Genomic DNA, 24,515 nt, shown 5'->3' on the forward strand with positions numbered 1-24,515 from the left:
CAGCAGAAAAACGTCGAAACTGAAAGCGGTTTGAATCAGGAAGTGCTGAGGGTGAACATGGCTTCCAGACAACAGGCCGAGAGTTTGACCGAAGATTTAATTTGTCCCATTTGTCTTGAATTCTTCACCGATCCTGTAAGACTGGAGTGTGAGCACCACTTCTGCCGCTCCTGTATCACACAGTGTTGGGAAAAGAAGGAGACAAACTCCTGCCCGGAATGTAGAGCGGAGTTTCCGGAAATAAACCTCAGAGCCAGTCGGGCCTTAGCGAATCTGGCCGAGAAAGCTCGAAATTTAAAGCTGAATCCGAAAGAGAAGGAAAGTAAACTTCACTGTGAGGAACATCAGGAAGAACTGAAGCTGTTTTGTGAAACTGACCAGAAATTGATCTGTGTGATTTGTATAGATGCGCGGGAACACAGAGAGCACCGCTTCATGCCCATTAAAGAAGCTGTTGGAATCTACAAGGTAAAAGGAACAGATTTGATCACCTGATTATTTTATCACATTTTCATGGTCTAACACTTTTATTCTGTGATTTTCTCTCCCAATCCCAGGATCAGCTGAAATCTTCCTTAGATTCTCTCACAGAGAAGAAATCGGCAGCTCTAGAAACGGAGCGGCGGCAGAAACAGAAGATTTCCGAAATTAGGGTAAATCGTCCTGTGCTGATTTTCGAAGTTTGATTCGTTTTTTTTTTGTTTTAATGCGGAAAACGTATTATTTTCCCCATTTCATTTGGTAGGAACAGTCGAGCAGCCTGCAGACCCGCATCACATCCGAGTTCGCTAAAATGCACCAGATTCTCAGTGAGAAAGAGCAGCGTTTAATCCGAGATCTCAGGGAACAAGAGGGGAAGATTCTAGAAACAATGGAGAAAAACCTTCGACAGATTCAAGATAATTTAAATTCTATTCAGGAGAAACTCTCAAAGTTGCAGAAACAGATGGAGCAAAAAGATGAGCTGACATTTCTGAAGGTGAGGATTATATTTCAGTTTAGTTCAGTGAAAGTTCACAGTCACAAGTTGACGGGCGAGAATTTTGACATAAATGCAGCATTTTCCCAATAATTCCTCACTGATTTAAACCGATCGATTGTTTTGTCTATCCGGGGCGGAGCTGCGATTGTCACCGAACTAATCGGCCTCCCACAATATCTACAGGATCCCGGGAATACCTGCAACCTCCCCGGGAATGAGTTGCCCTGATCTTGATATTTAGTCTGTAATTATTTCTGTGGTGCCCAAGTTTAATATTCTCCTGAAACTCAGATTCCAATCCAGTTCCAGTCCCATGTTGTGAGTGTGTGGGTGTGTCTGGTAGGGTGGGTGTGAGAGGCACTGTGTCTGGGAGTGACACTGGTGTTGATTTCTAGTATCTGATACTCTAATGAGATATTTCAACTATATCCTGTTTCTATCAGAAGCATTTAATAATTTTTCGTGTAATTTCTGATGGCCTGTTTTCAAATATGCCGCTCATAGAATTACACAGAATTTTACAGCACAGAGACCGGCCATTCGGCCCATCAGATCAATGTCAGTGTTTATGCTCCACACGAGCCTCCTCCCACCTTACTTCATCTCACCCTATCAATATATCCTTCTGTTCCTTTCTCCCTCATGTACTGATCTCGCTCCCTTTTAAATACATCGGTGCTATTCTCCTCAACTTGTGGTAGCGAGTTCCACATTCTAAACACTCTCTGAGTAAAGAGATTTCTCCTCAATTCTCCTTTGGATTCATTACTGACTCTCTTATATTTATGACCCCTCGCTTTAGACTCCCCACAAGTGGAAACATCTTCTCTACATCTGCCCCATCGAATCCTTTCATAATGTTAAAGACCTCGCTCAGGTCTCCTCTCAGTCTTCCCTTTTCTAGAGAATAATCTTTCCTGTTCACTCTTTCCTGTTAGTTGTACCCTCGCAGTTCTGGTATCATTCTTGTAAATCTCTTTTATACGTTCTCCTGTGCTTCTATATCCTTTTTGTAATATCCTCTTTCTACCTGTGTGTGGGCAGCAGTGAGAATTGGGAATTATCAGCAGCTTGTAACAATCTGGGTGTAATTTCTGCTGTCCAGATATAGACGCTCAGTCTCTGTCAACTCAGATTGTGTTTTATTTATTTCAGGAAGAAACTCGTCAGAAGAGGAGGTAGGCCATGCTCTTTACTGAAACTCTGCACAGTTTGGTAAAATAGCTCAGAAAAGTGTTTATGGTCAATTTATAACCAATTGTTTGATATTTGCAGGATTAGTGAGGACGATAATAAACTGACATTAGTAGATACCGCCCTGACTATCGAAAAATTCAACGGCCCTTTACCGTACACAGTGTGGAGTGAAATGTTGGATTCCATTAACACCGGTAAAACTCATATCAGTTCTTTGGCCTGATTTATATATCTTATAATTTGATTCGTTATACATAAAAATATCATAGAAAGTATCTTTTAGTACTAAGTAGTTGCAAATGAACGCGGTTAAAAGTGGGCCTGGATGGAGTTAGTGTTATTCACGCACCAAATCCATGTTCTAAAAAGCATCGCCTTCAACTGGTCAGCTGAAAATGTCAGCTCCCCGAACATGACCAACACGGGGACCCTCAGATGAACCACAGCCTCCAGAACCCATCGATACTTTGCACACTTCAGCAACAGGAAACACCGCCCTTCCCAGCTGAACCTTTCCTCCTCTACAATACTCATCTCCTGATCCATCTCCATCTTGTGTGTCAAACTCATGTCCGTGACCAAGGTCCAGACAGGAAGCCTGGGAGCGAGGCTTTCTCTGCCTGTTGAGGGAGGAGTGGTGAGGGGTATAGAGTTAGCTGGTGCTCACTGTGGACCTGCGAGTAAGCACTGGATTGCTGAACGTGTCACCGAGGCTTATTCTCTCAATTGCCTTGAATCATTCCACTCGCCCTAGACAATTATGGCTTATGCATCCAGGGATAGTTTCAGGGTAGAGGTATGACAATGGTGCATCACATTGAATAACCGCTGGTGCTTTGCCTCCACGTGCGGCCCCGTATGAAGCCTATTTGTTTGCATGGACCAGGCCGGAGATATCTGGAGGTTAAGATATTGGCCAATATTTTCTTGTCCGCATTGAGGAGGGATTTAATTTTCTACGGTGAGCAATGGTGGTGATCTTTCTCTTCATATGTATTAACATGATTGTGACGAAGTTAAGTGTGTCTGTGTCCTTGTCTCCAGCACATAGTGCGGGGTTTCAGTAGCGGGAGAGTAAAGTTGCGCGATTAGGACCTTGTAAAACTCGGTAGGGGACCTATTAGTTGGCGTGGGACCAGGTCACTATTTTTCCCAGATTGCTCCGGCTGCTTATCCTAGTGCCCTGTGTCCACTGGAAGCTTGTCCCGTTGGGAGTGAAGAGCACAGTTTAGGTCTCCACTCATGGTTACTGTCCTGTCCATACGTGGGGCGAGTGTGAGGATTGCTGATGTGGGGAATGTGGGGACACCTCATTCAGGACACAGAACTGAAGCTTCACTTTGGGTTCTCCTGTTATTCGAGACTCTTTAGGATGGAGCGGCCTCCTTCTCCAGGAATGCGTGTCTCAGAGTAATGGGAAGGTTCCTGTTGATTAGTGTGACTATCCTCTGCTCTTGGGTCAGTAGAAAGCGGCCAGCATTGGTCCCACCCACTCACTCACAAACTTGGTGTGTTCTGAGGGTGGTGAGGAGGATCTCCTGTAGAAATGGAGCATCCACCTGTTCTTATATGTCGGTCAGTTTTGTTTTGCCTGATTATGTGCTGGAGTCTGTTGAGATTCGTGGATATAATTTGATTGATGGACTGTATTCAGGGTGATGTCGGTTTGCTGTCTCCAGGGTGTCTTTTCCTCTTGTGGGTGTCTCTGAATCTGGGGCCTGCCCGATTGTACCAGATTTGTTTGAGTTCCTGTCCAGGCTGTTGTTCAGACTGATTGAGTTGTGGACCACAGCTGCTTCATCTCCTTTTTTTACTCTACTAGACAGATCATAAAGTGACGATAAGATTACTGGTACCGAGAGATCATACAGTGACCGTGAGATTACTGGTACAGACAGATCGTACAGTGACCATGAGATTACTGGTACAGACAGATCATATATTGACCGTATGATTCCTGGTACAGACAGATCACAGATTCTAGAATGGTGCCCGCGATTGGAAAGTTGCAAATGTAACCCCACTATTAAAGATAGTTGGGAGAGAGAAACCTGGGAGTTACAGACGATTTAGCCTGACGTCAGTATGAGGAAAAATGCTGGAATCTATTATAAACGATGTGGTAACAGGGCACTTAGAACATAATAATAGGATTGGGCCGAGTCAACACGGATTTATTGAAGGGAAATCATGTTTGCCAAATCTGTTAGTGTTTTTTGATGATGTAACTAGCAGAATAGATAAGGGGGAACCGGCGGATGTGGTGTATTTGGAATTAAAAAGGCATTCAATAAGGTGCCTTAACCAAAATGAGGGCTCCAGGGATTGGGGCTAATATAGTAGCATGGATTGAGGATTGGTTTACTGGACAGAAATCAGAGAGTAGAAATAAATGGTTCATTTTCGTGTTGGCAATCTGTAACTAGTCAGGTACCGCAAGGATCAGTGCTTGGGCCTCAGCTGTTCACAATCTACATCAATGATTTGGATGAGGGGACCAAATGTAATATATCCAAGTTTGCTGATGATACAAAGCTGGGTGGGAATGTAAGTTGTGAGGAGGATGCAAGGAGGCTTTAAGTGGATATAGACAAGCTAAGTGAGTGGGCAGGAACATGGCAAATGAAATATAATGTGGACAAATGTGAAGTTATTCACTTTGGTAGGAAAATAGCAAAGCAGCTTATTTTATAAATGGTGAGGGATTGTGAAATGTTGGTGCTCATTGGGACCTGGGTGTCCTTGTACACGAATCACTGAAAGTTAACATGCAAGTACAGCACGCAATTAGGAAAGCAAATGGTATGTTGGCCTTTATCACAAGAGTATTGGAGTATAAGAGTAAAGATGTCTTACTGCAATTATATAGGGCTCTAGTAAGACCACATCCGGAGTATTGTGAACAGTTCTGTTCTCCTTACCTAAGGAAAGATGTACTTGCCATAGAGGGAGTGCAACAAAGGTTCACCAGACTGGTTCCTGGGAATGGGGGGATTGTCCTATGAGGAGAGGTTGAGTAGACTGGGCCTATATTCTCTAGAGTTTAGAAGAATGAGAAGTGATCTCATTGAAACATACAGAATTCTTACAGGGCTTGACAGGGTAGATGCAGGGAGGATATTTCCCCTGGCTGGGGAGTCTAGAACCAGGGGTCAAAGTCTCAGAATAAGGAGTCGACCATATGGAACTGAGATGAGGAGAAATTTCTTCACTCAGAGGGTGGTGAAATTTTGGAATTCTCTACCCCAGAGAAACCTAGAGGCTCAGTCGTTGAGTATATTCAAGACAGAGATCGATAGATTTTTGAATATTAGAAGAATCAAGGGATATGGGGAAAGTGCAGGAAAGTGGAGAAGAGGCAGCAGATCAGCCGTCATCATATTGAATGGCGGAGCAGGCTCGACTGGCCAATTGGCCGACTCCTGCTCCTATTTCGTATGTTCTTATGTTCTTAAGTTCTTATTATCATACAGTTACTGTAAGATTACTGGTACAGACAGATCATAGAGTGACCGTGAGATTACTGGTACAGACAGATCATACAGTTACTGTAAGATTACTGGTACAGACAGATCACACAGTTACTGTAAGATTACTGGTACAGACAGATCACACAGTGACCGTGAGATTACTGGTACAGACAGATCATACAGTTACTGTAAGATTACTGGTACAGACAGATCATACAGTTACTGTGAGATTACTGGTACAGACAGATCGTACAGTGACCGTGAGATTACTGGTACAGACAGATCATACAGTGACTGGGATTACTGGTACAGACAGATCATACAGTGACCGTGAGATTACTGGTACAGACAGATCATACAGTGACTGTGAGATTACTGGTACAGACAGATCATACAGTGACTGGGATTACTGGTGCAGACAGACCATACAGTGACACAGATTACTGGTACAGGCAGATCATACAGTGACCGTGAGATTACTGGTATAGACAGATCATACAGTGACACTGAGATTACTGGTACAGACAGATCATAGAGTGACACTGAGATTACTGGTACAGACAGATCATAGAGTGACACTGAGATTACTGGTACAGACAGATCATACAGTGACACTGAGATTACTGGTACAGACAGATCATAGAGTGACACTGAGATTACTGGTACAGACAGATCACACAGTGACACTGAGATTACTGGTACAGACAGATCATACAGTGACACTGAGATTACTGGTACAGACAGATCATACAGTGACCGTGAGATTACTGGTACAGACAGATCATACAGTGACACTGAGATTACTGGTGCAGACAGATCATAGAGTGACACTGAGATTACTGGTACAGACAGATCATACAGTGACCGTGAGATTACTGTTACAGACAGATCATACAGTGACCGTGAGATTACTGGTACAGACAGATCATAGAGTGACCGTGAGATTACTGGTACAGACAGATCATACAGTGAATGAGATTACTGGTACAGACAGATCATAGAGTGACCGTGAGATTACTGGTACAGACAGATCATACAGTGACCGTGAGATTACTGGTACAGACAGATCACACAGTGACACTGAGATTACTGATACAGACAGATCATAGAGTGACCGTGAGATTACTGGTACAGACAGATCACGGAAATCACAGAAACCCCACAGTGCAGATAGAGGCCATTTCGGCCCATCGAGCCTGCACCGACACATATCCCACCCGATCCCTGTAACCCCATGTATTTAATCCCCCAACACTAAGGGTCAATTTATCACAGCCAATCAACCTAACCCGCTCATCTTTGGACTGTGGGAGGAAACCGGAGCACCCGGAGGAAACCCACGCAAACACGGGGAGAATGTGCAAACTCCACACAGACAGTCACCCGAGGCCGGATTCGAACCCGGGTCCCTGGCGCTGTGAGGCAACAGTGCTAACCACTATGCCACCATGCTGCCCTACAGTGACCATGAGATTACTGGTACAGACAGATCATACAGTGACACTGAGATTACTGGTACAGACAGCTCAGAGCATGACCGTGAGATTACTGGTACAGACAGATCAGAGAGTGACCGTGAGATTACTGGTACAGACAGATCATACAGTGACCGTGAGATTACTGGTACAGACAGATCATACAGTGACCGTGAGATTACTGGTACAGACAGATCATACAGTGACCGTGAGATTACTGGTACAGACAGATCATACAGTGACACTGAGATTACTGGTACAGACAGATCAGAGCATGACCGTGAGATTACTGGTACAGACAGATCATACAGTGACCGTGAGACTACTGGTACAGACAGATCATACATTGACCGTGAGATTACTGGTACAGACAGATCATACAGTGACCGTGAGATTACTGGTACAGACAGATCATACAGTGACCGCAAGATTACTGATACAGACAGATCATAGTGACCGTGAGATTACTGGTACAGACAGATCATACAGTGACCATGGGATTACTGGTACAGACAGATCATACATTGACCGTGAGATTACTGGTACAGACAGATCATACAGTGACCGTGAGATTACTGGTACAGACAGATCATACATTGACCGTGAGATTACTGGTACAGACAGATCATACAGTGACCGTGAGATTACCGGTACAGACAGATCATACAACTTTAAGTTTCTTTTTTTCGCCTTTTGATCTGCCGTCTCAGCAGCTTTTCCTGTCTTCCCAATTCCCTGTGTATTTTGTTCCTTTGCTGACTTCCCAGAAACCTGGTTTCTAGCTGCTGGCATTCTCTTATTCCCTGTGCGGCTAAATGTTTTCCTTCTCTTACTTCACTGCGCTGCGCACAGAAATGGGCTGCATAGCCTGCCCAGTGCTCCCCTTTGTCTAATTCGACCTTTCCCAGAGTCCCTTGACTCTGGACCCTCTCTATCACCTTCTGATATGATTCTGCTTCTTGACTCGTCAGAAACGATACTAAATCAGTTAAACATAATTTTCTCAACTCTTTATCTGTGACATGCTCAACTTCTGTCTAGCCCGTCAATTGTACTAACTTGTTGCTATTAATACTGGTGGGTCGCAGTGTCCTAACCCCTCGAAGGTTTTCCTTCCTTAACTGACCAGGGCGCGCTAACCACGCCAGTCCGAGGATCTTGCCTGCACCGAATAGTTTATAAAAGAATCAGCTGTCAATCAACCTCCTGATGAAGCTCGCCAATTTATAAGATTCCAGAGATGCCAGGGCAGGCGATGTATTACTGCTCCACCATGTGGGAGCTGGTGGACACCATTTTGGTTGCTCGAGGAACTTCGGCTCCGTATTGATGAGCTGGAGTCCGAGCTTCAAACACTGAGACACATCAGGGAGGGGGCGAGTTACCTAGACGCTGTGTTCCAGGAGGCAGTCACACCCCTTAGATTAATTAATTCAAATTTGGTCCATGGTCAGGGACAGGTGGGTGTGACTACGAGCGAGGCAGGTATGGGGACCCAGGAGTTAGTGGTGGATGAGACTCAGCCCTTGCTCTTGTCAAATAGTTACGAGTTATTACTCTCTGTGTGGGCGAGAGCAGGGACTGCAGTGAGGATGAGCAAACTGACCACAGCACCATGGTACAGGGAGCCATTCAAGTGGGGGGGAGCAAAAAGAAATGTGCTAGTGGTAGGGGACTGTACATTAAGGGGGATAAACACTGTTCTCTGCAGACAAGAGCATGAGTCCCGAAGGCTGTGTTGCCTGCCCGCTACCATGGTAAAGGACATCTCCTCTGGGCTGGAGAGGAACTTAGAGTAGGAGGGGACAGATCCAATTGTCGTGGTCCATGTAGGTACCAATGACATAGGTAGGACAAAGAAAGAGGTTCTGTTGAGGGAGTATGAGCAGCTAGGGGCTAAATTAAAAGCAGAACCACAACGGTAATAATCTCTGGATTACTACCTGAGCCATGTGCAAATTGGCATAGGGTAAATAGGATCAGAGAGATGAACGAGTGGCTCGAACATTGGTGTGAGAGAAATGGGTTTCGATTCTTGGGGCACTGGCACCAGTACTGGGATAAGTGGGAGCTGTTCCGTCGGGACGGGCTTCATTCAAACCAGGCTGGGGCCAGTGTCCTGGCGAATCGAATAACTAGGGCTGTAGATAGGGCTTTAAACTAAATAGTGTGGGGGGGGAGGGATACTCTGAGCGGAAATTTTAAAAGTCAAAGAAAAATGAGAAGGCAAAAGTGCAGGGTAGCGATAGGGGTAATGATAATCAGAGTGTGACAGGAAGGGACAGAGCGTATACACATAAGAGTGCATCAGAAAGTGGGGTCAGAGTAGGAAAAATGGTAAAAAGACAATATTAAATGCTCTATATCTGAACGCACGCAGCATTCATAACAAGATAAATGAGTTGACAGCACAACTAGAAATAAATGGGTATGATCTGAGAGCCATTACAGAGACGTGGTTGCAAGGTGTCCAAGGCTGGGAACTGAATATTCAGGGGTATTTGCCATTTCGTAAGGATAGGCAGAAAGGAAAAGGAGGTGGTGTAGCTCTGTTAATAAGGGATAAGATCAGTGCAGTAATGAGAAATGATATTGATTAGAAGATCAAGATGTAGAATCAGTTTGGGTGGAGATAAGAAATAGTAAGGGTAAGAAATCACTGGTGGCAGTGGTCTACAGGCCCTGAAACAGTAGCCACACCGTAGGACACAGTATAAGTCAAGAAATAATAGAGGCTTGTAAGAAAGGTACGGCTATTCATGGGAGATTTTAATCTTCATATTGATTGGACAAAGCAAACTGACAAAGGTAGACTTGAGGAAGAGTTCTTACAGTGTATACGGGATGGTTTCTTGGAACAATATGTTGTGGAACTAAACAGGGAGAAGACTATTTTATATCTGGTAATGTGTAACGAGGCTGGATTAATTAATGATCTCGTAGTGAAGGATCCTCTTGGGAAGAGTGATGATAGCATCATAGAATTTCAAATTCAATTTGACGGTGAGAAATCTAGGTCTCAAACTAGTGTCCTGAACTTAAATAAAGGTAATTACAAAGGTATGAAAACAGACTTGGTTAAAGTGCACTGGGAAAATATATTACAGGGTAAGACTGTAGAAAAGCATCAGTGGCAAACATTTAAGGATATATTTCATAACTCTCAGCAAAGATATATTCCAGCAAGAAAGAAAGACTCTAAGAGAAGGATGAACCATCCATGGTGAACTAAGGAAGTAAAGGATGGTATCAAATTGAAAAAAAAAGCATGTAATGTTGCAAAGAATAGTGAAAGGCCAGAGGTTAGGGAAATTAAAAAATGAGCAAAGGACGACTAAAAAGATGATAAAGAGAGAGAAGATAGCTTATGAGAGTAAGCTAGCAAGAAATATAAAAACAGACAGTAAGAGCGTCTACAGGTATATAAAAGGAAGAGAGGAGCTAAAGTAAATGTTGGTCCCCTAGAGGATGAGTCTGGGGAATTAATAATGGGAAACAGGGAAATGGCAGAGACTTTGAACAAATATTTTGTATCGGTCTTCACGGTAGAAGACACTACAAGCATCCCAATAATGGATAATCAAGGAGCTATTTGGGTGGGCGGGGGACTTAAAACAATCACTATCTCTATAGAGAAAGTACTAGGCAAACTAATGGGACTAAAGGTGGACAAGTCCCCGGGACCCAATAGCCTGCATCCTAGAGTCTTAAAAGTGGTGGCTGCAGAGATAGTGGATGCATTTTTTGTAATCTACCAAAATTCCCTGGATTCTGGAGAGGTCCCAGCGGACTGAAAAACTGCAAATGTAACGCCCCTATTTAAGAAAGGAGGGAAGCAGAAAACAGGCAACTATCGACCAGTTAGCCTAACATCTGTCATTGGGAATATGCTGGAGTCCATCATTAAGGAAGTGGTAACAGGACATTTAGAAAATCATGACATAGTCAAGCAGAGTCAGCATGGTTTTATGAAAGGGAAATAATGTTTGACAAATTTTCTGGAGATCTTTGAGGATGTAACGAGCAGGGTTAATAAAGGGGAACAAGTAGATCTCGTGTATTTGGATTTCCAGAAGGTGCCACATAAAAGGTTATTACATAAGATGAGAGCTCACAGGGTTGGGGGTTATATATTAACATGGATAGAGGATTGGCTAACTAACAGAAAACAGACAGTCGGCATAAATGGGTCATTTTCAGGTTGACAAACTGTAACTAGTGGGGTGCCGCAGGGATCAGTGCTGGGGCCTCAACTATTTACAATCTATATTAATGACTTGGATGGAGGGACCGAGTGTAATGTAGCCAAATTTGCTGATGATACAAAGATAGGTGGGAAAGCAAATTGTGTGGAGGACGCAAAGAATCTCCAAAGGAATATAGATAGGCTAAGTGAGTGCGCAAAAATCTGGCAGATGGAGTATAATATGGGAAACTGCGAGGTTATCCACTTTGGTAGGAAAAATAAAAACACATTATTATTTAAATGGGGAGAGATTACAAAATGCTGAGGTACAGAGGGATCTGGGGTCCTTGTACATGAATCACAAAAAGTTAGCATGCAGATACAGCAAGTAATTAGAAAGGCAAATGGAGTGTTGGCCTTTATTGCAAAGGGAATGGTGTATAAAAGTAGGGAAGTCCTGTTACAGCTGTACAGGACATTGGTGAGACCACACCTGGAGTACTGCGTACAGTTTTGGTCTCCTTATTTAAGGAAGGATATACTTGCATTAGAGGCAGTTCAGAGAAGGTTCACTAGGTTGATTCCTGAGTTGAAGGGGTTGTCTTATGAGAAAAGGTTGAGCAGGTTGGGCCGATACTCATTGGGGTTTAGAAGAATGAGAGGGGATCTTATAGAAACATATAAGATTCTGAAGGGGCTTGACAGGGTAGATGCAGAAAGGATGTTTCCCCTCGTGGGGGAATCAAGAACTAGGGGGACATAATTCCAGAATAAGGAGTCCCCGATTTAAAACTGAGATGAGAAGGAATTTCTTCTCCCAGAGGGTTGTGAATCTTTGGAATTCTCTTCCCCAGAGAGCTGTGGATGCTGGGTCATTGAATATATTTAAGGTGGAGATAGACAGATTTTTGAACGAGAAGGGAGTCAAGGGTTACGGGGAGCGAGCAGGGAAGTGGAGTTGAGGTCAAGATCAAATCAGCCATGATCTTATTGAATGGTGGAGCAGGCTCGAGGGGCCGAATGACCTCCTCCTGCTCCTATATCTTATGTTCTTATGTTATGTTCAGAGGGACCCTGGTTCCAAATGATTCGAGGTTGACCCGTATTGGGGACAGTGATTTAACTTTATTCAGCACAAGCAAGACTCCATTCACTACAGTATTCAAGCAGCAGTTACAGTGTATAATTGAGACTTATATTACCACTCATACTCTGGGTACAAGCCGCAACTGTGAGTAAGCTGCACCCTGTGTCTCTTGTCTCTCATCTCTTCTCGTCTCCCGGGGGTCTCCTTGTTTCTTCCTGAAATCTTCTACTGTGTCTCTGAAATCTCCTACTCCTGGAATCTCCTAGTCCTGGAATCTCCTAGTCCTGGAATCTCCCAGTCCTGGAATCTCCTACTCCAGAAATCTCCTACTCCAGGAATCTCCTACTCCTGGAATCTCCTACTCCTGGAATCTTCTACAATTTGTGGCTGTTAAGAACTCCTTCTTATACCCTTACTCTCATTCAAAACCTATGGAGTCCTCCTGAACCAATGATTGACTGACACCCAAACCCAAAATCCAATCATAAAGATGCCACGTTGGTATCACCCTGGCTTATGCTGGCTTTTGGTCAGGTGACACTCTTACATCATCTGTTTTTGACCATTAAGACTCTTTTTAAAATGTGTTTCTGGGATGTGGGCATCGCTGGCAAAGCCAGCATTTATTGCCCATCCCTAATTGCCCTTGAGTAGGTGGTGGTGAGCCGCCTGTTGAACCTCCGCAGTCCGTGAGGTGAAGGTACTCCCACAGTGCTGTTCGGTAGGATGTTCCAGGATTTTGACCCAGTGACGATGAAGAAACGGCAATATACTTCCAAGTCAGGATGGTGTGTGACATGGGTGGTAACTTGGAGGTGGTGGTGTTCACATGCGCCTGCTGCCCTTGTCCTTCTAGGTGGCAGAGGTCTCGAGTTTGCGAGGTTCTGCCGAATAAGCCTTGGTGATTTGCTGCAGTGCATCTTGCAGATGGCACACACTGCAGCCACGGTGCACCGGTGGTTGGGGGAGTGAATGTTTAAGTTGGTGGATGGGGTGCCAATCAAGCGGGCTGCTTTGTCCTGGAATGTGTCGAGCTACTTGAGTGTTGTTGGAGCTGCACTCATCCAGGCAAGTGGAGAGTATTCCATCACACTCCTGACTTGTGCCTTGTAGATGCTGGAAAGGCTTTGGGGAGTCAGGAGGTGAGACATGGGTGGTAACTTGGAGGTATTGGAGATTGCGGTAATTGGCCGGGTTGGATTTGTCCTGCTTTTTGTGGACAAGACATACCGCAGCAGTTTTCCGCATTGTCGGATAGATGCCAGTGTTGTAGCTGTACTGGAACAGCTTGCCCAGAAGCGCGGTTAGTTCTGGAGCACAAGTGTTCAGCATGACAGACGGGATGTTGACAGGGCCCATAGCCTTCCCTGTATTTTTAAAAATTCATTTTATTGGTATGTGGGCGTCGCTGGCAAGGCCAGCATTTATTGCCCATCCCTAATTGCCGTTGAGAAGGTGGTGGTGAGCCTCCTTCTTGAACCACTGCAGTCCTTGGTTGGGGGACTGAATGTTTAAAGTGTTAGAGGGGGTGCCAATCAAGCGAGTGCTTTGTCCTGTATGGTGTCGAGATTCTTGAGTGTTATTTGTGCTGCAGTCATCCAGGCAAGTGGAGAGTATTCCATCACACTCCGTACTTGTGCCTTGTAGATGGTAGAAAGGCTTTGGGGAGTCAGGAGGTGAGACAATCGCCGCAGAATACCTAGCCTCTGACCTGCTCTTGTTGCCACGGTATTTATGTGGCTGGTCCAGTTAAGTTTCTGGTCAATGGTGACCCCCAGGATGTTGATGGTGGGGGATTCGGCGATGGTAATGCCATTGAATGTCAAGGGGCAGTGGTTAGACTCTCGCTTGTTGGAGATAGTCATTGCCTGGCACTTCTGTGGCACGAATGTTACCTGCCACTTATCAGCCCAAGCCTGAACGTCGTCCAGGTCTTGTTGCATGCGGACATGGACTGCTTCATTATCTGAGGAGTTGTGAATGGCACTGAACACTGTGCAGTCATCAGGGAACATCCCCATTTCTGACCTTATCCAGTGCACACAGCCGTTTCTTGCTACCACATGGAGTGAATTGGCTGAAGACAGGTTTCTGTGATGGTGGGGACCTCAGGAATAGGCTGATATGGATCAGCCACTAGGCACTTCTGGCTGAAGATGGTTACAAACGCTTCAGCCTTGTCTTTTGCACTCACGTACTGGGCTCCACCATCCTTGAAAATAGAAACACAGAAACATAGAAGATAGGAGCAGGAGTTGGCCATTTGGCCCCTCGAGCCTGCTCTGCCATTTAATGAGATCATGGCTGATGATCCAAATTCAGTACCCTGTCCCTGCCTTCTCCCCATATCCCTTGATCTCTTTAGCCTTAAGAAATATATCTAACTCCTTCTTGAATATATTTAATGAATTGGCCTCAACTGCCTTCTGTGGGAGAGAATTCCCCAGGTTCACCACCAAGATGGGGATATTCATGGAGCCTCCTTCTCCCGGTAGTTGTTCAATGGTCCACCACCATTCACGACTAGATGTGGCAGAACTGCAGAGCATTGATCGGATCCGTTGATTGTGGGTTCACTTAGCCCTGTCTATAGCATGCTGCTTCTGCTTTTTAACATGCATGTAGTCCTGTGTTGCAGCTTCCCCAGGTTGGCACCTCATTTTTCGGTACGCCTAATGTTGCTCTTGGCATGCTCTTCTACACTCCTCAGTGAACCAGGGTTGGCCTCCTGGTTTGATGGTAATGATAGGCTGAGGGATATGTCGGGCCATGAGGTTACTGATTGGGGTGGAATACAATTCTGCTGCTGCTGATGGCCCACAACGCCTCATGGATGCCCAGTTTGGAGCTGCTTGATCTGTTCTGAATCTATCCCATTTAGCACGGTGGTAGTGCCACACAACACGATGGAGGGTGTCATCTGTGTGAAGACGGGACTTCGACTCCACAATGACTGTGCAGTGGTCACTGCTGCCAATGCTGTCATGGACAGATGCATCTGAGACAGGTAGTTTGGTGAGGACGAGGTCAAGTAGGTTTTTCCCCTCGTGTTGGTTTTCTCACAACCTGTCACAGGCCCAGACTGGCAGTTATGTCCTTCAGGACTTGGCCAGCTCGGTCAGTAGAGGAGCTACCGAGGCACTCTTGGTGATGGACATTGAAGTCCTCCACCCAGAGTACATTCTGTGCCCTTGCTACTCTCAGTGCTTCTTCCAAGTGGTGTTCAACATGGAGGAGAACTGATTCATCAGCTGAGGGAGGGCGGTAGGTGTTAATCAGCAGGAGGTTTCCTTCACCTTGCTTTACCTAAAGCCATGAGACTTCATGGGGTCCGGAGTCAATATTGAGGACTCCCAGGGTCAATCCTTCCCGACTGTATACCACTGTGCCGCCACTCCTGGTGGGTCTGTCCTGCCGGTGGGACAGGAAATGTCCAGGGATGGTGATGGAGGAGTTTGGGACAGTGGCTGAAAGGTATGATTCTGTGAGTATGAGTATGTCAGGCTGTTGCTTGACTTGTCTGTGGAACAGCTCTCCCAATATTGGCACAAGTCCCCAGATGTTCGTGAGGAGGACTTTGCAGGGTCGACCGGGCTGGGTGTGCCATTGTCATGTCCGTAGCCAGTACCGATGTCAATGCTGGGTGGTCCAAGCGGTTTTATCTGGGGTATTTATGGCAATACTAAAGGAATATGTCTCCACAGGCTGAGATATGGCCCTTGCTGTTAGCCTTTGTTTTTATAATTCACTGCGGATGTTCTAACATTTCAAAACAAGTATTCAAAAAAACAACAAACATGTAATTCATAACAATCTTACAGTCCCTGCCTCGTATCTCAGTCTCTGGAGTTCCATTAATTCTCTCAGCTTTTCTCACAGACTGACTGTCACTTTGCTAACAAGGCTTGTTAAAGTCTGCACCTTTAATATTTGGTCAAGCAGGCCCAAGGCCTCTTTCTTCCATTTTAAAATCTAACCAGGTCTACCCAAGTCATATTACACTGGCTTATAAACACGATTATTCAATAATCGGCGAGCATTGACTAACAGTTACATAATACCAACCTAAACCTACAACTAATAATGTTTATTTCATTTCGTCCATGTTAGTTAGTGGGAATCTGAAATGGGGATTTCTCAGGATTCTTACACTGGGACAGACAGATACTCACTGGAGGACTTATCAGGAACAGTTGTAAGCGTGTAGCTCTCATCTCCTTACACTGCTCGAAGCTCGAAGTCCAAGTCCCTCTGAGCTTTTGGGTGTTGGACCATTTATCGACCCCGCCCATAAAACTGGCCCCGCCGCCAGATCGGGATAATGAGCCTGGCGAGTTTCCACTGATTGTGCCCGTTTGAGGAAGCTCTTCAAATTGAACTAATTTTTAGGGACACAGGCACTAGTAGGCACGTTTTAACAGTTTTTAAATATTAAAAAATATTTAATTTACGAAGAAACTGACTAGTGTACACCAGTGAAACTAGTAAATGGTTCAATACAGTTTTAAAGTCATTTTAGTGATTTGAAAGCAGACTACTCACAGGTGGAGGATTAGACACTCTTAATAAAATGCTTATTTTTTGTGATCATAGAATGATACAGAACAAAAGGAGGCCATTCGGCCCATCTTTGGTAGAGCTATCCTATTAATCCCAGTCCCCTGCTCTTTCCCCACAGCCTTGTCATTTTTTCCCTTGAACTATTTATCCAATACTCTCTGGAATGTTACTATTGAATCTGCTTCCACCGCCCTTTCAGGCAGCGCGTTCCAGATCACAACAACTCGCTGTGTAAAAAATGTTTCCTCATGTCGCCTCTGGTTCTTTGGCCAATCACCTTCAATCTGTGTCCTCTGGTTACCAACCCTTCTGCCATTCGAAACAGTTTCCCCTTATTTACTCAATCAAAAACATTCATGATGTTGAACACGTCTGTCAAATCTCCTCTTAACCGTCTCTGCTCTGAGGAGAACAACCCCAGTTTCTCCAGTTTCTCCACGTGACTGAAGTCCCTCATCCCTGGTACCATTCTACTAAATTTCTTCCTCACCCTGTCCAAAGCCTTGACATCCTTCCTAAAGTGCGGTGCCCAGAATTGAACACAATCCTCCAGCTGAGGCCTAACCAGTGTTTTATAAAGGTTTAGCATAACCTCCTTGCTTTTGTACTCTATTCCTGTATTAATAAAGCCAAGGATCCCATATTATTTTAACAGCCTTCTCAACTTGTCCTGCCACTTTCAAAGATTTATGTACATACACCCCCAGGGGTCTCTTTGTTCCTGCACACCTTTAAAATTGTACCATTGAGATCATATTGCCTCTCCTCATTCTTCCTACCAAAATATCACTCAACACTTCTCTGCATTAAATTTTGTCTATCATTTGTCTGACCGTTTCTCCAGTCTGTCTATGTCCTTCTGAAGTCTGTTACTATCCTCCTCATTATTTACAACATTTACAAGTTTCATATCGTCTGAAAACTTTGAAATGATGCCTTGTATACCCAAGTCCAGGTCATTAATAGATATCAAAAGGAGCAGTGGTCCTAATAAGGACCCAGGGATCACCACTGTATACTTCCCTCCAGTCTGAAAAACAACCATTCACCACTACTCGCTACTTTCTGCCCTTTAATCCTGTGAGCATCAATTTTGATAACAAGTCTCTTATGTGGTACCTTGTTTTGAAAGTCTATGTACACCACATCCACCTCACTACCTTCATCAACTCTCCCCGTTACTTCATCAAAGAACTCGATCACGTTAGTCAAACACGATTTGCCGTGCTGACCTTCATTTCCTCGCCCATACTTTCCCAAACGCTGATTAATTTTGTCCCAGATTATTGTCTCTACAACTTTCCCCACCACCGACGTTAGGCTGACTGGCCTGTAGTTGCCAGGTTTAGCCCTCTCCCCTTTTTAAAAGAGCGGTGTAACATTTGCAATCCTCCGGTCCTCTGGCACCACCCCCAGATCTAAGGAGCATTGGAAGATTGTGGCCAGAACCTCCACAATTTCCCCCCTTACTTCCCCCAGTAACATAGGATGCATCCCATCCAGACCGGGGACTTTTCTACTTTGAGGAACACGCGCACACACATCTACCCATATACACCCAGCCCCACAGAGTGACTTTCCTCAGTGAGTAATCTGGTAAGGAGTATGGAATGTGTTCAACCCCCAGGTATTTTAACCCCAGTTTGTGGTGCATTAAACTGAACAGTATTTAGTTGTACATTGAGGCTCCTGTTCCAGCTTTTGTTCATTTTAGTATTTATATCCCCACAGAATCCCACAGTGCGGAGGCGGGTGTAATGTTTGATATTTTCAGAAGCTGTGACCTCCCTCCCTGGAAGTCCCGGTGTTTTCTGCTGTTGTCAGATCCTCGATTCCTCCCCTCAGGGCGGCTCTTTTCTCGAGTTGAGAAACAAAAAAATCAGTCAGAATGGCGGATCTCGGTGATAACATCTCCCCCCGATCCCCGGCCAGTCTCTCCCCCCGATCCCCGGCCAGTCTCTCCCCCCGATCCCCGGCCAGGCTCTCCCCCCGATCCCCGGCCAGTCTCTCCCCCCGATCCCCGGCCAGTCTCTCCCCGCAATCCCCGGCCAGTCTCTCTCCCCCCGATCCCCGGCCAGTCTCTCCCCCCGATCCCCGGCCAGTCTCTCCCCCCGATCCCCGGCCAGTCTCTCCCCCCGATCCCCGGCCAGTCTCTCCACCCGATCCCCGGCCAGTCTCTCACCCCGATCCCAGGCCAGTCTCTCCCCCCGATCCCCGGCCAGCCTCTCCCCCCGATCCCCGGCCAGTCTCTCCCCCCGATCCCCGGCCAGTCTCTCCCCGATCCCCGGCCAGTCTCTCCCCCCGATCCCCGGCCAGTCTCCGCCCGATCCCCGGCCAGTCTCTCCCCGATCCCCGGCCAGTCTCTCCCCCCGATCCCCGGCCAGCCTCTGCCCCCCCCGATCCCCGGCCAGTCTCTCCCCGATCCCCGGCCAGTCTCCCCCCGATCCCCGGCCAGTCTCTCCCCCCCGATCCCCGGCCAGTCTCTCCCCCCCGATCCCCGGCCAGTCTCTCCCCCCCGATCCCCGGCCAGTCTCCGCCCGATCCCCGGCCAGTCTCTCCCCCCGATCCCCGGCCAGTCTCTCCCCCGATCCCCGGCCAGTCTCCCCCCGATCCCCGGCCAGCCTCTCCCCCCGATCCCCGGCCAGTCTCTCCCCCCGATCCCCGGCCAGTCTCTCCCCGATCCCCGGCCAGTCTCTCCCCCCGATCCCCGGCCAGTCTCCGCCCGATCCCCGGCCAGTCTCTCCCCGATCCCCGGCCAGTCTCCCCCCGATCCCCGGCCAGTCTCTCCCCCCCGATCCCCGGCCAGTCTCTCCCCCCCGATCCCCGGCCAGTCTCTCCCCCCCGATCCTCGGCCAGTCTCTCCCCCCGATCCGCGGCCAGTCTCTCCCCCCGATCCCCGGCCAGTCTCGCCCCCCGATCCCCGGCCAGTCTCTCCCCCCGATCCCCGGCCAGTCTCTCCCCCCCGATCCCCGGCCAGTCTTTCCCCCCGATCCCCGGCCAGTCTCTCCCCCCGATCCCCGGCCAGTCTCTCCCCCCGATCCCCGGCCAGTCTCTCCCCCCCGATCCCCGGCCAGTCTCTCCCCCCGATCCCCGGCCAGTCTCTCCCCCCCGATCCCCGCCCAGTCTCTCCCCCCCCCCGATCCCCGGCCAGTCTCTCTCCCCGATCCCCGGCCAGTCTCTCCCCCCGATCCCCGGCCAGTCTCTCCCCCCCGATCCCCGCCCAGTCTCTCCCCCCCCCCCGATCCCCGGCCAGTCTCTCTCCCCGATCCCCGGCCAGTCTCTCCCCCCCGATCCCCGCCCAGTCTCTCCCCTCCCCCCGATCCCCGGCCAGTCTCTCCCCTCCCCCGATCCCCGCCCAGTCTCTCCCCTCCCCCCGATCCCCGGCCAGTCTCTCCCCCCGATCCCCGGCCAGTCTCTCCCCCCGATCCCCGGCCAGTCTCTTCCCCCCCCCCCCCGATCCCCGGCCAGTCTCTCCCCGCGATCCCCGGCCAGTCTCTCCCCCCGATCCCCGGCCAGTCTCTCCCCCCGATCCCCGGCCAGTCTCTCCCCCCGATCCCCGGCCAGTCTCTCCCCCCGATCCCCGGCCAGTCTCTCCCCCCGATCCCCGGCCAGTCTCTCCCCTCCCCCCGATCCCCGGCCAGTCTCTCCCCTCCCCCGATCCCCGGCCAGTCTCTCCCCTCCCCCGATCCCCGGCCAGTCTCTCCCCTCCCCCGATCCCCGGCCAGTCTCTCCCCCCGATCCCCGGCCAGTCTCTCCCCTCCCCCGATCCCCGGCCAGTCTCTCCCCGAACCCCGGCCAGTCTCTCCCCCCGATCCCCGGCCAGTCTCTCCCCCCCGATCCCCGGCCAGTCTCTCCCCCCCGATCCCCGGCCAGTCTCTCCCCCCGATCCCCGGCCAGTCTCTCCCCCCGATCCCCGGCCAGTCTCTTCCCCCCCCCCGATCCCCGGCCAGTCTCTCCCCCCGATCCCCGGCCAGTCTCTCCCCCCGATCCCCGGCCAGTCTCTCCCCCCGATCCCCGGCCAGTCTCTCCCCCCGATCCCCGGCCAGTCTCTCCCCCCGATCCCCGGCCAGTCACCCCCCCCGATCCCCGGCCAGTCTCTCCCCGATCCCCGGCCAGTCTCTCCCCCCGATCCCCGGCCAGTCTCTTCCCCCCCCCCGATCCCCGGCCAGTCTCTCCCCCCGATCCCCGGCCAGTCTCTCTCCCCGATCCCCGGCCAGTCTCTCCCCCCGATCCCCGGCCAGTCTCTCCCCTCCCCCCGATCCCCGGCCAGTCTCTCCCCTCTCCCGATCCCCGGCCAGTCTCTCCCCTCCCCCGATCCCCGGCCAGTCTCTCCCCTCCCCCGATCCCCGGCCAGTCTCTCCCCCCGATCCCCGGCCAGTCTCTCCCCCCGATCCCCGGCCAGTCTCTCCCCCCGATCCCCGGCCAGTCTCTTTCCCCCCCCCCCCGATCCCCGGCCAGTCTCTCCCCCCGATCCCCGGCCAGTCTCTCCCCCCGATCCCCGGCCAGTCTCTCCCCCCGATCCCCGGCCAGTCTCTCCCCCCGATCCCCGGCCAGTCTCTCCCCCCGATCCCCGGCCAGTCTCTCTCCCCGATCCCCGGCCAGTCTCTCCCCCCGATCCCCGGCCAGTCTCTCCCCTCCCCCCGATCCCCGGCCAGTCTCTCCCCTCCCCCGATCCCCGGCCAGTCTCTCCCCTCCCCGGATCCCCGGCCAGTCTCTCCCCTCCCCCGATCCCCGGCCAGTCTCTCCCCCCGATCCCCGGCCAGTCTCTCCCCGAACCCCGGCCAGTCTCTCCCCCCGATCCCCGGCCAGTCTCTCCCCCCCGATCCCCGGCCAGTCTCTCCCCCCCGATCCTCGGCCAGTCTCTCCCCCCGATCCCCGGCCAGTCTCTCCCCCCGATCCCCGGCCAGTCTCTTCCCCCCCCCCCGATCCCCGGCCAGTCTCTCCCCCCGATCTCCGGCCAGTCTCTCCCCCCGATCCCCGGCCAGTCTCTCCCCCCGATCCCCGGCCAGTCTCTCCCCCCGATCCCCGGCCAGTCTCTCCCCCCGATCCCCGGCCAGTCTCTCCACCCGATCCCCGGCCAGTCTCCCCCCCCGATCCCCGGCCAGTCTCTCCCCGATCCCCGGCCAGTCTCTCCCCGATCCCCGGCCAGTCTCTCCCCGATCCCCGGCCAGTCTCTCCCCCCGATCCCCGGTCAGTCTCTCCCCTCCCCCGATCCCCGGCCAGTCTCTCCCCCCGATCCCCGGCCAGTCTATCACCCCGATCCCCGGCCAGTCTCTCCCCCCGATCCCCGGCCAGTCTCTCCCCCCGATCCCCGGCCAGTCTCTCCCCCCGATCCCCGGCCAGTCTCTCCCCCGATCCCCGGCCACTCTCTCCCCCCGATCCCCGGCCACTCTCTCCCCCCGATCCCCGGCCACTCTCTCCCCCCGATCCCCGGCCAGTCTCTCCCCCCGATCCCCGGCCAGTCTCTCCCCCCCGATCCCCGGCCAGTCTCCCCCCCCCCCCGATCCCCGGCCAGTCTCTCCCCCCGATCCCCGGCCAGTCTCTCCCCCCGATCCCCGGCCAGTCTCTCCCCCCGATCCCCGGCCAGTCTCTCCCCCCGATCCCCGGCCAGTCTCTCCCCCCGATCCCCAGCCAGTCTCTCCCCCCGATCCCCGGCCAGTCTCTCCCCCCGATCCCCGGCCAGTCTCTCCCCCCGATCCCCGGCCAGTCTCTCCCCCCGATCCCCGGCCAGACTCTCCCCCCGATCCCCGGCCAGTCTCTCCCCCCGATCCCCGGCCAGTCTCTCCCCCCGATCCCCGGCCAGTCTCTCCCCCCGATCCCCGGCCAGTCTCTCCCCCCGATCCCCGGCCAGTCTCTCCCCCCGATCCCCGGCCAGTCTCTCCCCCCGATCCCCGGCCAGTCTCTCCCCCCGATCCCCGGCCAGTCTCTCCCCTCCCCCCCGATCCCCGGCCAGTCTCTCCCCTCCCCCGATCCCCGGCCAGTCTCTCCCCTCCCCCGATCCCCGGCCAGTCTCTCCCCCCGATCCCCGGCCAGTCTCTCCCCCCGATCCCTGGCCAGTCTCTCCCCCCGATCCCCGGCCAGTCTCTCCCCTCCCCCGATCCCCGGCCAGTCTCTCCCCGATCCCCGGCCAGTCTCTCCCCCCGATCCCCGGCCAGTCTCTCCCCCCGATCCCCGGCCAGTCTCCCCCCCCGATCCCCGGCCAGTCTCTCCCCGATCCCCGGCCAGTCTCTCCCCCCGATCCCCGGCCAGTCTCTCCCCCCGATCCCCGGCCAGTCTCCCCCCCCGATCCCCGGCCAGTCTCCCCCCCCGATCCCCGGCCAGTCTCTCCCCGATCCCCGGCCAGTCTCTCCCCCCGATCCCCGGTCAGTCTCCCCCCCGATCCCCGGCCAGTCTCTCCCCCCGATCCCCGGCCAGTCTCTTCCCCCCGATCCCCGGCCAGTCTCTTCCCCCCGATCCCCGGCCAGTCTCTCCCCCCGATCCCCGGCCAGTCTCTTCCCCCCGATCCCCGGCCAGTCTCTTCCCCCCGATCCCCGGCCAGTCTCTCCCCCCGATCCCCGGCCAGTCTCTCCCCCGATCCCCGGCCAGTCTCTCTCTAATCCCGTGTGAATCTCTCTAATTCTCTGCTTTTTCTCCCAGTCTCTGTGACCCTGGATGTGGAAACAGCGTATCCAGAGCTCGAGGTGTCTGAGGATCTGAAGAGTGTGAGATGGACCGGGACCAAGAAGAATCTCCCTGACACCGGGAAGAGGTTTATATACTGGGCCTGTGTGCTGGGATCGGAGGGATTCACATCGGGGAGACATTACTGGGAGGTGGAGGTGGCGGGGAATCGGAGCTGGATTCTGGGAGTAGCCGCAGAGTCTGTGGAGAGGAAGGGTTGTATCGGACTGAGCCCGGAGACTGGACTCTGGACCATCGGGCGGTGTAATGATGTGATTAATGTAAACTCCTCCCCTGAATCCCCTCTCCCCGCTGGTCCGATCCCCGGGAAGGTGGGAGTTTATCTCAGTTATGAGTCCGGGACAGTTTCATTTTACAGCGCGGACACCAAGTCCCATCTCCACACCTTCACTGGGAATAAATTCACAGGGAAACTTTATCCTTTCTTCTGGACTTGGCATGTGAACAAGTGGCTGAGAATCTGCTCCGGCTCCGATCCGGGTCTGTAAAAGGGGCGGGGCCTCGGGCCGGATCGCATCATCCATGACGTCACAGTGACTTGACCCCGAGCCATTCGGGTCAGGCACAGAGGTCAGGGGTCAGGAGTTAGAAAATGTAATTTCCAAATTACACATTGTAAAATCCCAATGAGACTGTAAATACAACCAATAAAAATATAAAATGTCAGAAGAAGAAAGAAAGACTTGCATTTCTATAGCGCCTTTCACGACCACCGGGCTTCCCAAAGCACTTTACAGCCAATGAAGTACTTTTTGGAGTGTAGTCACTGTTGTAATGTGGGAAACGCGGCAGCCAATCTGCGCACAGCAAGCTCCCACAGACAGCAATGTGATAATGACCAGATAATCTGTTTTTTGTTACGCTAATTGAGGGATAA

General features: G+C 50.7%; 1 pseudogene across 1 annotated transcript; it reads left to right on the top strand.

The window, feature by feature from the left end:
- Positions 1–57: 57 nt before the first annotated feature.
- On the top strand, positions 58–24,180 carry LOC147096302 (zinc-binding protein A33-like; annotated as a pseudogene). The gene is made up of 6 exons (XR_015074586.1): positions 58–468; positions 558–653; positions 746–979; positions 2,138–2,160; positions 2,258–2,373; positions 23,594–24,180. The product of XR_015074586.1 is annotated as a zinc-binding protein A33-like (transcript).
- Positions 24,181–24,515: the final 335 nt, after the last annotated feature.

The sequence above is a fragment of the Somniosus microcephalus genome, unplaced genomic scaffold (genome assembly GCF_052327205.1).
Source record: "Somniosus microcephalus isolate GS21.2 unplaced genomic scaffold, FLI_Smic_1.0 unresolved_chr1, whole genome shotgun sequence".
NCBI classification, from domain to species: domain Eukaryota; kingdom Metazoa; phylum Chordata; class Chondrichthyes; order Squaliformes; family Somniosidae; genus Somniosus; species Somniosus microcephalus.